The sequence below is a fragment of the Cnephaeus nilssonii genome (genome assembly GCF_951640355.1).
Source record: "Cnephaeus nilssonii genome assembly, chromosome: X".
Classification (NCBI taxonomy): domain Eukaryota; kingdom Metazoa; phylum Chordata; class Mammalia; order Chiroptera; family Vespertilionidae; genus Cnephaeus; species Cnephaeus nilssonii.
Window position 1 is genome coordinate 77,257,398 of NC_137071.1, and position 18,880 is coordinate 77,276,277.

Genomic DNA, 18,880 nt, shown 5'->3' on the forward strand with positions numbered 1-18,880 from the left:
AGTTTCTTTTGCTGTGCAGATGTAGTTTGATATAGTCCCATTCATTTATTTTTGCCTTTACTTCCCTTGCCTTTGGGGTCAAGTTCATAAAATGTTCTCTATGACCAAAGTCCATACATTCAGTACCTATGTTTTCTTCTATGTAATTTATTGTTTCAGATCTTATATTTATGTCTTTGATCCACTTTGAATTAATTTTTGTACATGGGGACAAACTCTAATCCTGTTTCTTTTGTTTGCATGTGACTCTCCAGTTTTCCCAGCACAATTTATTGAAGACTATCTTTACTCCATTGTGTTTCTGGGTTCTTTGTAAAAAATTATATATATATATATATATGGTTTTATAGCTGGGCTCTCTATTCTGTTCCATTGCTCTGTGTGTCTGTTTCTCTGTCAATACCATGCTGTTTTGATTTATAGCTCTGTAGTATAATTTCAAGTCCAATGGTGTGATAACTCCAGCTTCACTCTTTTTTCTCAGGATTTCTTTGGCTATGTGGGGTTCTTTGTGGTTCCATATAAACCTGATGATTTTTTGTTATATTTCTTTAAAAATGACATTGGGATTTTGATGGCGATTGCATTAAATCTGTATATTGCTTTGGGTAACGTGGCCATTTTAACTCTGTCAATTCTCCCAACCCATGAACATGGGATATTTTTCCATTTTGTTGTGTCTTTTTCAATCTCTTTTAATAATGCTTTGTAAATTTTCAGTATATACTAGTAGGTCTTTCATACTCTTTAAGTTTATTCCTAGGTATTTTATTCTTTTGGTTGCAATTGCAAAAGGAATTGTTATTTTTTTCATTTCATTTTCTGATTTTGTTGTTGTTAGTATACAGGAAGGCAATAGATTTTTGTATAATTGTATCCTGCAACTTTACTGTATCCTGAAACTTTACTGTTCCAGAACTATGTGGAATAAGAGTGGTGAGAGTAGACATCCTTGTTTTTCTCTTGATTTAAAAGAAAAAGATTTCAATTTTTCCACTATTGATTATAACATTGGCTGAGGGTTTGTCACATATGGCCTTTATTATGTTGAGGTACTTTCTTTCTATACCCATTTTATTGAGTGTTTTAATTATAAATGGATGTTATATCTTATCAAATGTTTTTCTGCATCTATTGATAATATCATAAAATTTTATCCTTTGTTTTGTTTTTTAATTCTTTATTGTTGAAAGTTTTACATATGTCTCCTTTTTCCCCCATTGACCTCTTCCTACCTGCTCCTTCCCCCCAGCACATGCCCCACCCCCTTATTGTCTGTGTCCATTAGTCATCCTTATTGTCTGTGTCCATTGGTCATGCTCATATACATGAATACAAATCATTTGGTTGATCTATTAACCAACCCTGCCTTCCCTCTGAGGTTTGATGGTCTGTTCAATGCTTCTATGTTTCTGGATCTACTTTTGTTCATCAGTTTATGTTGTTCATTATATTCCACAAATGAGTGAGATCATATGATATTTATCTTTCTCAGACTGGCTTATTTCACTTAGCATAATGTTCTCCAGGTCCATCCATGCTGTTGCAAATGCTGGTGAGGATGTGGATAAAAAGGAACCCTCCTTCACTGCTGGTGGGAATACAGACTGATGCAGCCACTGTGGCAAACAATATGGAGTTTCCTCAAAAAATTAAAAATGGAACTGCCATTTGACCTAGTAATTCTACTTCTAGGAATATATCCCAAGAAATCAGAACACCAATCAGAAAGAATATATGCGCCCCTATGTTCATAGCAGCACAATTTACAATAGCTAAGATTTAGAAATAGCCTAAGTGCCTGGCAGCAGATGAGTGGATTAAAAAACTCTGGTACATCTACACAATGGAATACTATGCTGCTTAAAAAAAGAAAGAACTCTTACCTATCCTTTATTTTGTTAACATGATATATTACATTGATTAAACCATTCTTGGGCCCCTGAAATGAACCCCACTTGATCGTGATGTATTATTTTTTTGATGCACTGTTGTATTTGATTTGCTAGTATTTTGTTTAGGATTTTTGCATCTGTATTCATTAGAGATATTAGTGTCTACTTTTCTTTTTTTGTGTTATCCTTGCCAGGTTTTGGTATCAGAGTTATATTGGCCTCTCTTAACTTTCCAAACATCATTGTTATCAAGAGAAGTTTCCTCTTCAATTCTGGGTTGTGCACAGACTTTTATGTATCTCTAAATCCAACTCTTCTTCATGACTTCTCAAAAATAACTAAGGGCTGAAAAATAACTAAAATTCCTTATATATTCTCCTGTGTATTCAATCATTTCTTTCTTCTCACTCTCTTCTAGTGTGGTATTTTGGAAAGAGTTACCTGGATTTTCTAGAATTTTGGTGGGGTGGGTAGCTATAGTTGTGGTTTTTGTCTATCCCCACACTTTGACATTCTTCTTCACCAGTAACACCATCCCCCCCCTTTCAAGAACTTTCTCTCTATTTTTTGTCTTCCTGGTGAAGCTGTCAATCACAGTGTTCCACCTTCACACCCAAACCTGTTGGCCTATAAGAGTGGGCAGATGATCGAGTCCTGGCCCAACCATAGCACTGAGTAGCCCAGGAAACAGTGATTGGTCCAAGGGAGAGGGCACATGACCTAAACTGAGTGAACTGAAATCTTTACCGAAAATTGTTTCAAGAAAAGGTTTTCTTCACTTTGATCAGGAGTTGTAGGGTATATGATTGGGGCTATTACTCACCATCTTTCCCAGCATATAAAGAGAGCCTGTCTATAGAATGAATCCCAGTAGAGACAAGATGAAATAAAGATGAGTGCAGAGAAAGTTCTGGCAATGTTGAATTCTTATTTCAATCTCTGAGGCCCTGAATGCTGGCATGTTTTTTGCCCTTCAATTCTACCAAGTACCATAAAATTATGTGAACAAATAAATCCTCTTTTGTGCTAAAGTTTCCCTCACAGTTGAATGACTTTGAAATAGTACCTTCTGACTTCAGTTTTCTTATGGGAATATCTACTCCCTAACTTCATAGGTTGGAAGAATTTAATGAGACAATGTTAAAACACATTGAAAAGTATAAAATGAGTGTTATACACGTGTTAAGCATAATAAATATTTTCTCTCTATATCCCAGTAACAAGGTGGCTAGCTTTGATACCCTAAAACTTTTTTTTAGATCACTAAGTATACTTATCCCAAATCCATGGTCTAAGAATGGATTAAGAGGACCTTGCATTTCCTCTGAATGCCAGGTGAGGTTTAGAAACCCTTTCTAATAGTTAATGTATCTAGAGCAGTGGTTCTCAACCTTTCTAATGCCGCGACCCTTTAATACAGTTCCTCATGTTGTGGTGACCCCCAACCATAAAATTATTTTCGTTGCTACTTCATAACTGTAATTTTGCTATTGTTAATGAATCGTAATGTAAATATCTGTGTTTTCCAATGGTCTTAGGCTCTACAGCAGCGGTTCTCAACCTGTGGGACCCTGAGAACCGCTAGCAGGGTCGCCTAAGACCATCGGAAAACACAGATATTTACATTATGGTTCATAACAGTAGCAAAATTACAGTTATGAAGTAACAACAAAAGTAATTTTATGGTTGGGGGTCACCACAACATGAGGAACTGTATTAAAGGGTCGCGGCATTAGAAAGGTTGAGAACCACTGATCTAGAGGGTTCACCCTGAACTTAGTTCAGTTTAATAATCATGTTATAGTAGGCAATTAGTCAGACAGACATGAGCAAAGTAGGAACTATAGGCCAGGTACAGAAGGTCACCAGGGTAAAAAGCCCCAGGTGCCTAGAAATAGGCAAAACTGGGAAGATAAGTATTGTAGGGTGGGACCACACCTACAGGGTGACATTTCCTCCCATAGCATATCATGGTCATGTGGTTCAGACATTCCCTGATCTTTCCTCCCCTAGCATGTCACTAGTCATGTGGTAAACCCCCTTAGAGGAGGTACAAGGGGGGTGGAGAATAGCCACATAGGACAAGCCCTTGCACAACCACTCCCATAAACATTAAGCCTTCAAGAAAATGAGGTTCTGACTCCTATCAAATAATCTTAGAAACAAAGCCTCATATCTGTTGACCATAGAGACAGAGTTTTGGTCAAACTAGAAATAACATGTAGGCCTCAGCTGTGTTTCAGCTTCTGGCCCAGAAAACAAGCAAAACCAGAAGAGATGCCATGGCTGCATTAGGACCAGCTGTGATGACTAATGATCCCCTGCCCCACAATCCTGAGGAGACATACCTGGAAAGCTAATGAATATTCTATTGAGATCCCATCCTGTGACCTCCAGATAAGAGCCCTTAAGGTGAAAGAACCAATGCCCATGCTTGTTCTCTCTCTCTCTCTCTCTCTCTCTCTCTCTCTCTCTCTCTCTCTCATGGGCGCTCATGCGCACGCGTGCACACACGGTTTCCCCACCTCCTTATTTCCTTTTTTACTTCTCTCTCTCTGGAGAAAGCCCAAACCCTTCTTCACTCAAGACACATACTTTTGCTTTCTCTCTTCTAAGCTCCAAAGGCCCTGCTTTCACCTCTGTAACTTGTTTCCTGAGCCCATGAAGCCCAGTTGGCTCCCTTCTTCTAAAGCTCACTTTTTACACCTCTCTGACTTTCTAAATCAACTTTCACTTGCATTTGAGTCTTGGATTTGAATTCTTTCTTAGCCAGTACTCAAAAATCAAGGTCTAACATCTGGTGCCATTCACTGTTAACAAGGACACCAGGAAAGTAGACACTGCTCAAGAATCTGGTTGGAGGTCTGAATCAGCTTTCAGAGGACTTCAGGAGGTCCAGACCAAAAAGAGGCAACAGAGAGAGGAATATTAAAACCAGTGACTCTTCCTTGCCGAGAAGGTTTACTTAGCCAAAAATCCTATATAATAAAGAGCTAATATGCAAATGGTCATCGTGCCCTCGCGCCTTCACGCCCTGGCGCCCTTGCACCCTCACGCTGGGCCCGGGGGACCTGAGGCCTGGCCAGGGGACCTGAGGCTGGGCTGGGGGACCTGAGGCTGTGCCCCCCTCCCCACCCTGTGGGGCTTGATGGGGGTGGGGCATGCCAGGTCTGGGTCTCACGTGATTTTGAACTGCACACGGGTGGGCAGAGACTTGACTCTGGGTCCCATGGCGCACCCCAGACTCTGACAGGAGGGAGAGTTTCATATACATTTTACTAATTTTCTTTAATATGTGACACTTCTATTATAGAGAAAGGGCAAATAGAATTATTAAAATATTTCCTCTAATTAATTCCCTTTTAATGTGCATGAATTTCATGCACTGGGCCACTAGTAAAGAAATAAAGACTAGAGGTCCAGGTGAAGCTGGATCCCGGGTCCGGGTGAGGCCATATGCCCCTGGATCCGGGTGAGGCTGGGTCCCGGGTCCGGGTGAGGCTGCACACACCTAGGTCCGGGTGAGGCCATGCGCCCCTGGGTCCAGGTGAGGCCATGCACCCCTGGGTCCGGGTGAAGCTGGATCCTGGGTCCAGGTGAGGCCATGTGCCCCTGGATCCGGGTGACGCTGGGTCCCGGGTCCGGGGGAAGCCGCGCGCACCTGGGTCCAGGTGAGGCCACGCACCCCCTGGGTCCGGGTGAGGCCACGTGCCCCTGGGTCCGGATGAAGCCGTGCCCCTGGGTCCAGCCGAGACCCAACCAGAGGGAATCGAACCTGCATTACCACCATTTGTCCACCATCCAGAGCTGAGGGGTCAATGCCGACATGTACACGTAAGGAACTGGTGGACATTGATATTGGGTATCAAAAGAACTGTTGGTCCAGAAAGAAACTCACTACAGACTGATTCATTTGACTGTCAGCATAACTATTATTGCTCATCTCACATTCAGTTCATATAAGTATATCTCTAGTGACACATGATCTCGCTCATCTAGGGGAAATGATGAACAACATAGACTGATGAACAAGAACAGAACCAGAAACAAGGAGGCATCGATCGGACTATCGGGCCTCAGAGGGAGGATAGGGGAGGGTGGGGGGAGGGGGGAGAGATCAACCAAAGGACTTGTGTGCATGCATATGAGCCTAACCAATGGTTAAGTTCAACAGGGGGTTGGGGCATCCGTGGGGAGGGGTGTGGGATGGGAATGGGGGGGCTGAGGACAAATATGTGACACCTTAATCAATAAAGAAATTTAAAAAAAAGAAAAAGAAATAAAGACTAGAATGTCTTCAGAGGATTGTCACTTGTTAACCAAGGAGGACTCCTACACAACTGAATGCCACTTAATATGAAGTATAAATGAATGAACAAAAACATGCTTCAAATGGTAGGAAGAACACAGTCAGTTGAATCATATATGGTATATGGAATTTAGGGTTTAGGTGGGGGCTCAATGCTCTGGGAACATTAGTGGCATCTATAGTGTGCTAGGCAGCTCTAGGTTGCAAGGATATTTTTAGCCAAGTATTCTCTTACTGTGGCCCTAGCCACCCAAGGAGTCCATTAGATCAGAACCAAGGTGTTCTCATTCACTTAATGTCTGCTTTATACTGTCTTTTTAGAAAATTACACAAGAAAAATGCCTCCTGGGGGACACACTATAGTTTTGTCTTATAAAAAAACTGACTTCCCCTTAAATGACTCTTCTATTATTTTCTTACTAGGGGCCCGGTGCATGAAATTCGTGCACTGCGGGGAGGGGGGGTCTCCTCAGCCCAGCCTGCCCCCTCTCACATACTGGGAGCCCTCAGGGGATGTCCTACTGACGGCTTAGGCCCGCTCCCCATAAGGAGCGGGCCTAAGCCGCAGTCTGGCCTCCCTTTGTTAGAGACAACCAGGCAGATCAGGGAAAGGCATCAGCCCCAACTCCCCGCTGCTGGAGCCCCTGCAAGTCACCGCAGCCACCAAGGTGTTTTCATCAACACGGACTCCAGTCCCTTCACCAAGAAAAAATGACAACTTTCTTTAGGCATTTTCAAGATGTCTCTTTCATAGAATATGACATTTCTTCCTTTCTTTTTTTTTATTATCCTCACCTGAGTATATGTTTCCATGGACTTTTAGAGAATGTGAAAGAGAAAGGGAAAGACAGAGAGAAACATCAAAGTGAGAGGAATACTTAGATTGCTTGCCTCCTTCATGAGCCCTGACCTGGGCCCCAGCCAGGGAGGAGCCTGCAACTTAGGTACATGCCCTTGATCAGAATCTAACCTGGACTCTGCGGTTGGCAAACCTAGGCATTATCCACTGAGCCAAACCGTGTAGGGCAGGTTATGACATTTCTTAGCCCTCCAGCAGCGGACCTTCATTTCTTTTCTCCAGGAGTGTGGTGGAAAAGCCCTAGATCACCTTTTTGGATTCTTATACCCAAGTTACTAAGAATATTACCAGTGGCATACAGGGAGCTTAGCCAATGAGCGGTCAGAAAAGGTATTTCCTCTGTAGTTCACACCTATCTCCTGTGATCTCCGGCTCCGCCCCTGGCCAAGGCCTCAAGCCTCTGTTTGAGGCTCGGGCCCTGGGCAGGGACCCCTAGCTAGTTCTGATCGCCGGCAGGGACCCCCAGCTGGTGCAATCGCCCGGCTCCACCCATGGCCAAGGCCGCAAGCCTCTGGCAGAGGCTTGGGCTCTGGGCAGGGACCCCCAGCTGGCTCTGATCGCCCGCAGGGACCCCCAGCTGGCTCTATCGCCCGGCTCCATCCAAGGCCAAGGCCGCAAGCCTCTGGCAGAGGCTTGGGCTCTGGGCAGGGAACCCCAGCTGGCTCCGATTGCCCTCAGGGGACCCCAGCTGGCTCCGATTGCCAGGCTCGGATTGCCAGGCTCCGCCCCAACAGCCAACGCTGCAAGCCTCTGGCCAAGGCTTGGGCTCTGGGCAGGATCCCCAGCTGGCTCTGATGGCCCCGCTCTGCCCCCAGCCAATGCCACAAGCCTCTGTTTGAGGCTTGGGCCCTGGGCAGGGACCCCCAGCTGTCTCCCATCGAGGGGCTCCACCCCCAGCCAAGGCTGCAAGCCTCTGGCTGAGGTTCGGGCCCTGGGCAGGAATCCCCAGGTGGCTCTGATCGCCTGCAGGGGACCCCAGCTGGCTCTGATCACCTGTGGGGGACCCCCGCTGGCTCCGATCTTCCCCTCTGATCTTCGGTTTCAATATCCCAGTTCCAACAACCGCAGCTCTCTGAGGCTGCAGCCATCTTGGTTAGGTGTATTTGCATATTTGCTTTCTGATTGGCTGGTGGGCGTGGCTGGTGGACGTGGCTTGTGAGTGTAGCGGAGTGATGATTTGCATATTACTGTTTTATTAGATAGGATAGTCTCCCTAATTGAATTTGAAAATTGGCTACAGACAGCAAGATTTCCCAGGTGAGGCTTCTGACCAGGAAGTTGATCATTTCAAAGCAAATGCATGACAAACCACCCAGTGAGAGGATTGAGAGCAGTGGAAGAGTAATTTTATTTCAATTGTTAAAATACCAATCCTCCCCACTCATATCAAAAAGTCAAGGACAGTGAGAAAGGCATTGCAGTTCATATTCCAGGTAAATATGCATCATTTTTAGTCATTAGATAACAAACAAGAATAGCTTTTAATTTTGAACAAGGATTTCATAATTAACATTCTTTGTTTCTTTTCAGTTTTGTCAAGGACCTGCCAGATGGCCTTGTTTCTGGGGGGTAAATATTTCACTCATTGCTCAGCTTTCTCTTAAATATAACAATATGAAAAATTTCCTTCCATTTTGGTGGTTCTTAAACCCTTTTCCCTGCCATCAGTGAGAATTCATGTGGCTTCATAATAATTAAATTCAGAGATGAACACAACATATGACCTATTTAACCCTGAAATTACAATACAACTTCAACTACTCACTCTGAATTGTCATTGAGTTTATTTCCTCTGTTGAACACAAAATTTAATCTGAGAATTTTGGCTTACCTCTCTCAAGATAGTATTCTCTTTATACCATACCAGAATCAACTTTACAGTGTCTTGAAGTAAATACATAACTTCAAACTTGTAGCTTTTACCAGACTAAACTGGAAAAAATAAAGTCAGTTCATTTCACCACAGAGCATGAAACATTTCACCACAGATACGTGCTCTAAACAGCCCCCATGACCCAAACCACCTCAGATTTAGCCCTACAGACTAGATAGTCCAGAATAGTGAGAGCAAATCAGATTTATTTCCATTAGCTATACCTTTCTGAAAAGCATGTTTGTTTGTTTGATATGGAGTTACAATTAGTTAATGTTCTATGCCATTCAGGTGTAGCTTTGTTCTTGCTTTTTTATAAGTAAGTAGATTTAGCTGGCACTGGAAATCTGCAGAAGAGAAAATGCCAGGGGGAGGGGAGGGCTTGAAACAGTCAGCTGCTTGTCTGACAAGTATAAATTTCTGTGACCCTGTTACAAGGCTATTTGGCACACTTTGCTTCCTGACCCAAGTAAGCTAGGTACATTATAGGCTCCAGGGCACACCAACTCACCCTTCCTCACTCCAAGGTGTTCCTGAATGCTTTCTATGCCTTCTTTTTTTTATAGGCAATAGAATCAATATTTTAGGAGACAATATTGGGAAACACTAGCAAACTTTGTAAATGTTCCCAGAGACATTCACAGTGATCCACTGAAGCTAGATTTTTTACTATGAGCACTTATAGCTATTTATAACTGAAATTTTGACAAGAATATTTTTCTAGAACTTACCCAAGAAACTCATATTGCTATCAGTCCAAAGTCTATGTGCCTGATGCTTCAAAAGGCCAAAACTAACATTTCAGGGTTGTGAGTAAGGAAACATTTATTGATTGAGAAGGTGCTGATGGAAAAGATGGGAGACCTACTGGTTCCTCAAACCCATACTAAAAAAGTACAAAGTTGAAGCTTATTTTATGTCAAGGGAAGGGAAAACAGGAGGGGCAAGAGGTAATTGACCACCATAGACATCTGGGTGCCAGCAGGAGTCCAAAGAAAACAGTACTAGCTGATGTGAGTCCCGTCATAAGATTCCTACAAATCTTTGATAAACAATATATGGTTCCCTTATCCCAGATCATCTATATGTATAAAAGGCTAATATGCTAAGTGTCTGACCGTTCAACCAGTCACTATGAAGCACACTGACAACCAGGGGGAAGACGCTCAACGCAGGAGCTGCTGAGCTGCAGTGACTTGACAGTGGCAGTTCTCGGGTGATGCACCCCAAAACCAGAGAGGAGGGAGCCTGATTCCTCATGGAGCCGCATGATTCCACCTTTGGCCATGGGTTATGTTGTTGCTGGGGCACTGTCAGCCCCGAATCTGGTTTACTGCACTCTTGTGTTTGTGTTCCATACCCTGTATGACAGCAACGTTGCAAAGTGCCCTCTTGCACTCTGGGACCCCTTGGGGGATGTGGGAGAGCCAGTTTCGGCCAGATCCCTGCAGGCCAAGCAGAGGGACCCCTCCTGCTGGAGGGACCTCACTTATTCCAAAGATGCCCTTCCAGCCACAGTGCCACCCCAGGTGTGGCCAGCCAGGGAGGGACCAAGAGAGGTTGGCTCCAGTGCGTATCCAGCCCCTCTCGCCCAGTCCCGCCCCGCCAGCCACCTTCTAATTAATTTCCTTTCACTGTGCACAAATCTATGTACTAGATCACTAGTACATAGTGATCTAGTACATAGATTTAAATCACTAGTATGATTATAAAAAGCACAGGTCATTTTCCCAAAGAGTGTGCCCCCTCATGTTTGTCAGAAGTTGCATCCAGACCTGGAAGAAAAACAAAAAAGCCTTGGCCCTGACTGGCTAGGGCTATTCCTCAATCTTGAGAAATTGGGTAACCAGGTCCAGGTTTATTTAAGAGGGAGGAATAGCTTTTAATATGAAGTCAGATTTCTCTGCCCATTGTTACCTTCTTATCTGGCTCTTACAATCTCACACACCTACCTCTTCCATGATGGCCCCTGAGACTTATAGGGGGCATTCTGGGTGTTCAATTTAAACAAAGAATAAAGAGTAACTTTTGTTATATGTACCCCAGGACCCAAACCAGGATAAGTTGGCCACCACACAAACACATCCTTGTTTACTCTACAAGTAATCTAAAGCAATCCTATTGTCTAGGGCAAGTATATCAAACTCAAAGGGTAACATGGGCCAAATAAACAAGGTTTAAGTTTGTGTGGGCCGCAAAAAAACAAAAGCTTCAATTTTCATAGAAACGTAGGTTTATTTCAATAGACATGCTGAATAGAAAGGGCTGAAATACATGAGTAATCATTAATGAGTATTTGTTGTGGGCCACATGCAGCCTGGGGGCCGCAAGTTTGACATGCTTGGTCTAGGAACTCAACACAAGGACTCTAAGTTGGTTTGTTGGCATATTAGAGCTTGAACAGTAGAACAGGCCAAATGGCTGACTATATGGGTTAAATTCCATAAGATTTGGTTTGCATCTGGAGCTCAGGTAAACTTTCTGTGTAGCTTATACAGCATCAATCACTGAGATTATTTAAGTACTAGTGGCCCAGTGCACAAAATTCATGCATGGGGGGGGGTCTCTCAGCCCAGCCTGCACCCTCCAATTGGGGCATGTCCAACTGTGGGATTGGGCTTAAACTGGCAGTCAGACATCCCTCTCACAATCTGGGACTGCTGGCTCCTAACCATTCACTTGCCTACCTGCCTGATTGCCCCTAACCCCTCTGCCTGCGTGCCTGATCACCCCTAACTGCCCTCCCCTGCCGACCTGATTTCACCCCCAAATGCCCTCCCCTGCCGGCCTGATCTCACCCCCAATGGCCCTCCCCTGCTGGCCTGATCTCGCCCCCAACTGCCTTCCCCTGCAGGCCAATTTGGTTCTGATTGGTCGGTTTCTATGCCAGTCAGTGTCCAAAGCTCTGCCTCCTAGGCAGCCATTGGCTCCTCACAGTTCACCCAGATTGGATTCTGATTGGTTGGTTTCTATGCCAGTCAGCGTCTCCGGGCCTATCTCTGGGCCTGATCAGAGAGGTGGGGCTGATCAGCAGCCCCTGCGGAGGCTGGAAGAGAAACAGAGGTGCGGCTGCTGGTGAAGCCCGGAGAGAAAGAGAGAGGCAATGGCTGATCAACAGCTGCCATGGAGACTGCAGATCAGACCCTGTCTCTCTCTTTGGGCCTCTCTCTGGGGCTGATCCTCAGCCCACTCAGCAGCCACGGCAACCTAGCACTGACTGCAGGACTGACTTCTGGTGTTCGGTCGAGCCTTTGGTCAGTCATTACGGACCCTGGGTTTTTATATATTAGGATGAGCTCTTGTGTCAATTTCTCTGAAATTTATATCATGTAAAACAAAACAAAACTCAAAGATAATGGATAGAACTAGAATCTAATATCCACCAAAATATACTGTGTATTGAAATATACTTTTCATCACTTCTTGGCCTTTCGGCTAATATCAAATGTGAAATATACTTTTCTGTCTATAATCACCCCCATTTTTACCAAAGATAGCCAAATTAAGACTAATTTTTCTGCAAAATAAATCTATTTTCAATAAAATTGGCCTGATTGTTTATATAAATTCAGCAAAAAAAGAAAATAGTAATGAACCACATGGGCACCTTTAAATCTGCTTTGCTGGAATTTTCCTAAGGAGTATTAAGGTTGAGCTTTAGCCCTAACCGGTTTGGCTCAGTGGATAGAGTGTCAGCCTGCGGACTCAAGGGTTCCAGGTTCGATCCCAGTCAAGGGCATGTACCTTGGTTGTGGGCACACACCCAGTGGGGAGTGTACAAGAGGCAGCTGATCGATGTTTCTCTCTCATCGATGTTTCTAACTCTCTATCCCTCTCCCTTCCTCCCTGTAAAAAATCAATAAAATATATTTTAAAAAAAGATTGAGCTTTAAATAGTCTCTCAAGGCTGAGAAGCTAAACCACATATTTGCCATCAGACTTTTCCTGCAATACCTATAGATTTGGGCAAATTCTTCTCTTCTCAAGGTTCCCAATATATCCTGAGGTTCTTTTCTTTGCATCTCCTAGGAAGCAACCTTTGATGCTGACCTGTAAAATCTGCTGTGTACCATGTAAACAAGGTATCAGGCTGTCTTCCTGAAGGGGCTTTTATTGGCTTCCAAAGTAAATCTTAACTCCTCAAAGGCTTCTGGTCATATCCAAGTATATTCATGTCTCTCTCAAACATGACATTCTAGTCAATGTCTTGGTAATAAACCAGTTTAACAGATTCTTATTAAACTTATGCAAACAATCACATTGTCATAAAACAGATTCTTATTAAACTTATGCAAACAATCATATTGTCACTTATTACTGGATTCTGGAGAGATAAAGCAGGGAGAAAAAAATAAATGTTTTAATCCTGCTTATAGAGGTGTAATTTACCAAATTGCTAAATCATAGGTAAACAAGTTTCCTTTTATCTGGATAACTAAAAGATTAGAAAATCAGCAACCTCAAACAAAAAAATCATAAAAATTTTAGCCATTTTCATCAGTCCTGTATAATTAAACTTGCTCTGATTAAACTCAATTTTTCCATTCATTCTCTAGACTTTGCCTGATAATTGAGGGCGATAGGGTAAGTGATAATTACAAGAAGTTTGCAAGGCTGTTCATCAAGGCTCATATGATTTTTCTCAGTGAAGTGGGTGCCCCAATCACTAGATATTGTGGAAGGTATACCCCAAGTGGGAAACACATTTTCTAGGAATCAGACTTGTGGAATGAGAAAGCTTCAATTCAAATAGAAAGCATACACACAAAAACAAGAACATATTGATAACCTAAACTAAGTGGCAGTTGAATGAAGTACAGTTTAAATGTACTATGATGAATGAAGGCATGAAAAAAAGGAGGAAATGCCAGGGAGTCAGGAAAAAACAAATAGCTGTCTTGGGTTTTCCATAGCTCTGACTATATTTAATTTAAAGTTATTGTTTACCCACCTTAATGTCTCTGATTCAGGAACAGACTGTTGCCATTTTACAAAAACATCAGGATGGCAAAAGTCTGGCAATGAGGGGCCATTTTTGCAAAAACATAATGGACTTCATCCACATGTGCCACACTCTGATACTCAGGTTCAATCATTTTAGTGTGTCCCTCAATTTTGATGAGACACATATATGTCAGGAAAGCTCAGGTTTCCAGCAATTGTATATATTTTTCTGGAACATTTGTAACATATACTTATATAAATACAATATAAAGAAGGCTCAATGCTATTTTTTATTTCACAATGCTTTTCATGTAATTTCAACACACTAAAACAAGCCTAATTAGTTTAATATTTCTCTTTTGTAAGGAGAGAAAACAAATCTTTTGAGGTGTTTCAGGGGCCCTTCTTGAATATCTCAGTTATTCACAGGTCAAGACTCTATTTATAACTTAAATTTGGAGAAGTTTGTCAAAATATATCAAAAAGTTTGGACATTTGAGGAGATTCCGTTTTCTTAAATAATCAAGTATCTGATTAAGACAATATTATAGTATCAGAAGCAGACCAATAGTCCTTTTCAGCAGAAAGAGAAAAACCTAATTATAATTTTGCATCAGCTTATATCTGATATTTAAATTCACTTACTTGATTAAATTTATTTTTAACTTAATAAGCTTGAACTAACATAAAACTTTCTTTCCCAGGATGCTTATGTGGTAATGACTCAGATATTCAATAAGTACCTATAGTTTAATTTAGCTGACAAAACTTTTAAGTTCCAAGTTTACCAAAGAGAAGTAGAAAGCCATTGTAAACCTAAAAGAAACTTTTTATCCTACTTCCATTTTTTTTCTTGCTGACCAACTTTGCAACGGAAATAACATGACCTATTTAACCAAACCAAATTCAAAACCAGCTTTAATATATCTTCCCAGATCACATGATTATGAAAAGCATTTCACTTATTTTCTATATTTCGGAGAATTTTAAAACACCCAATCCTTACAAGCACTTGTCTTTAAATTAATTTTAACAACGACAACAACAAACAACAACAACAACACCACACACACACACACACACACACACACACACACACACACACACACACACACTGAAAGACAAAAACAAGGGTCTGAGAAAGATTGTGTTCATTGATGTGAGTCAGGTCAAGAGTTTCCTGCAAGTCTTTGGTAGACAATACATACTTCCCTTATCTCCTCAAGCCACAAGCAGAATTCCTCTAATGGTTAGCATGTCTATACACAGGACTCAAAAGAAGCCATTAGCCTGAAGGCCATGGGAATAAAGCAGAGTTGAACAGACAAGTCAGAGAGACTGAGCATTTCACTCTTTTACAGCATTTTCATTTCAAGGATGAACAAATGCAGCCTTGTCAGCCAATATTCAAGCCCCTTGATTCATTTGCACTGATTTTGTCAGCCTCTGGGCAAAAGAAAACACAAATATCCAATTGCAATTATTAAAAGGTAAGGGATTTAGACTCATTCAAAGAATGAATTGTGTAAATATTTATTTATACTTCTTTAGGCCTCTTCCAAAACATTAAGCAGAAGTCTACCATTCAACATGGATAATGGTGAAGAATAATATTTATTGAACACTTATAAGAGGCTCTACACAGTTAAATGTTTTACACAAATTCCCATTTAATCCTCATATCAATCTTATGTGGAAGGTATTAATACTGACTCCACCACTCTGTCACTAGGAATTGAAAGTCTTACCAGACCCTGCACTCTTAACCACTTTACTACTCTGTGTATCATTTTGAAAGGAGGGTGATAAGGATTATGTGAACCAAAGTGGACTAGATCAATGCTACTAAAAAGTGTGGGCTGCAGACCAGTGCTTCTCTGTGAACTGTATTTTAATGGCCTGTGATGACATAAGTCAGAAATTGAGACTTAGCTTTCACAGACATTTATAGCAATGTAACAGAGTATTTTTTTAAGTTGAACCTAATTATTAAAAAATTTGGACTTGTATTTTGGATGTCTTTGATTTTTAGTCAATATCATTTTATAGTAATTCATTCTTATAGTATTTTATTTTATTAATTTAACTAAAACAATGTTTTTTCTTTTTTTCTTTATTGATTAAGGTATTACATATATGTCCTTATCCCCCCATTGCCCTCCCACCCCCCACTCATGCCCTCACCCCTCTGGTGTCTGTGTCCATTGGTTAGGCTTATATGCATGCATACAAATCCTTTGGTTGATCTCTCTCCATCTTACCCCTCCCCTCCCCTACCTTTCCTCTGAGGTTTGCCAGTCTGATTGATGCTTCCCTGTCCGAGAAGCAGCAGCCACATGCTAAAACAATGTTTTTTTAATGGGAACCAGAAATTGGTTACAATTACAGAGTCAGACACAAAATACCTGTGTGTGATCAGGGGTTGGAAGGTTATAAAATAACTAGAGGCCCGGTGCACAGATTCATGCACCGTTGTGGTCCCTAGGCCTGCCCTACGGGGTTTAGGCCGAAACCCGCTCTCCAACATCCCCCTGGAGGGTCCCGGATTGCAAGAGGGCAGTTCTTGGGTGACGCATCCTGGAATTGGGCTCCCTCCTCTCTGGTTCCAGGTGCATCACCGGAGAACTGCTACTGCCAAATCACCACAGCTCGGCAGCAGCAGTTCTCCTGCCTTGAGCATCTGCCCCCTGGTGGTCAGTGCATATCATAGCTACTGGCTGGTTGGCCGATTGGCTGGTCGGCCGGTCACTTAGGCTTTTATATATATATAGATGAGTGTAAAGTGAGGAGGGGAAAACATGTTCCAGAATCTCAGGAGGCAGGCTAATTTGGCCTCTCCCTGTGATCCTGTATGTGGTCACACCTAGAGCCAAACTTGCCTGGGCCAAAGCCACCTCTGTTCCCACCACCCTGCCCCCCTTTGAAGACTCCACCTCAGCTTCAGTAGCTTCCCTGATCATAGCCTCCTCTGCCACCACAACAATCATCTCCATAGTTATCCCCCACATGAGAGCCTCCTGGTCCCTGTCTTAGACTATCTAGTTTAGGGGCTTTACCTGGTTGCATTCATTCCTCCAAGAGAAGTTCATGTTTTCACATGTAGGATCAGGACATTTCCAGTCCCCAGCTCGCTGCTGTCCTCCACTGCCACCACCTCTACTTGGGAATCTTCCCCGGCCACTGCCACCACCTACATAACCTCCACGGCCCATGGGTCCTCCTCTCCCTCGGCCTCCATGACCATTGCCACCAACCCAATTGAAATGCACTTGCCAAATAGCAAATAAGACCTTGATATGATTCCCAGATAATTCTTTACCATCAAACCAGTCAATAGCTGCTTTAGCACCAGGTAGATCATCAAATGATACCATCGCCTCTCCCTTCAGCTTGCCCAGTTCCTTGTCTATGTACAGGTTAATCATGGGTTGTCCTGTTTTCAGTTTGTCTTAATACCATTCTGCTTGAAGTAATCAGTCACAGACTCAATTGTAACATTCTCACCCAGGCCTTGCATGAAGATGGTGGTGTTTAAATTACTCTGTTCAAAGTCATGATGTGATCTTTGGTCCCAAAGGCCAACAAATATTTTGAAGCCACCACAGACACTTCTGCCTATGCCACCTCTGCCTCCATAGCCACCTCCATGACTTCTGGGTTCATAGTCACCACTGCTGCAGTTGTAACCACTGCCACTGCCATGACCTTGTCCCGCACAGTCATGCTGGCCTTGCCCCTAGCCACCTCCACTCTAATACTGATTGCCATACTTGCTGTAACTGTTGCCACCACTCATGGAGGATTGATCTTGGCCATAGTTACCTCTACCACCCCTTCCACCACCTCCACTGTTACTGTTGTACTGCTTCTGATGTCCATATCCCTGAGGAGGATTTTAGGAGCTTTGCTGCTGTCCATAGCTAAGCTGCTATCCACCATAGACAGACTGCTGACCACAGCCTTCACTTAGGCTGCCCATAGTTGTTGCTCTGATAACTGATACCATAGCTTCTTTTTTTAAAAAAATATTTTTATTGTTTTCAGAGAGGAAGGGAGAGGGACGGAGAGATAGAAACATCAATGATGGGAGAGAATCATTGATCGGCTGCCTCCTACACGCCCCACACTGGGGATCAAGCCCACAACCCAGGCATGTGCCCTGACCGGGAATCAAACCATGACCTCCTGGTTCATAGGTCGACAATCAACCACTGAGTCATGCTGGCTGGGCTACCATAGCTTCTTGAGGTGCTGCTAGGAGCTGGCTGCTAGCCATAGCCAGGGTAGACTGCTGCCCATAAGACAACTGAGAGCTCTGGCCACTGTCATAGCCACCAGTTGAGCCATATTCCTGGGGAGCTAACTGTCATAGTTGTTCTTAGTCTGTCCATAAAAAGCATAGGCACTCTGGCCACAGACTGGAGTGTCCCCTGACTGGCTGTAATTACCATAACTCTGTTGTCCATAGGGCTGATTGCTCTGCTGGGAATAACCCTGCCCAGGCTGGGTGGGGTGGGGTAGGCCCCATAGCTTTGGGTTGCTTATTGGATATAGCCATTTGAGGCCATGTTGGTGTATGTACACACAGGCAGACATGCAACAAGATTCCAACACCAAAGAGCACTGATACCTCAAAGACTCATTCTTATAGCATTTTAAAAAAGCATCAGTCCATATAGATTGATTTTTTTTAAAGAAAGCAACACTGGTCTTTAATTATAGATACTTTGAGAAGCACTGGACTAAGTAGCATATCTTTGTGATGACCACTGTAGAAAAAAAAAAAGGAAGATAGTAAAATTTGAGCCTCTTCATAAGGTTAGTGTAAATTTTCTTTCTTATCAGCCCTCTCCACTTCTCCCTGATAAATTTACTCATTCTTTTGTTGGGTTTTAGGAGAACAATCAATAACACCGCTTTTCCTCTTGCTAATTTGAAAGAAACTGAAACAAAGTCAAATAGATCAATGTATCAGCTACAAAACTGACTGGAGGACAGAG

General features: G+C 42.8%; 1 pseudogene across 1 annotated transcript; it reads right to left on the reverse strand.

Moving 5' to 3' along the window:
• Nucleotides 1-16,703: 16,703 nt before the first annotated feature.
• Nucleotides 16,704-18,448, reverse strand: LOC307095342 (RNA-binding protein FUS-like; annotated as a pseudogene). Its single transcript has 2 exons — nt 18,093-18,448; nt 16,704-17,876 (listed from the first exon to the last, which is right to left on the reverse strand). The product of its transcript is annotated as an RNA-binding protein FUS-like (transcript).
• Between the last annotated feature and the right edge of the window lie 432 nt (nt 18,449-18,880).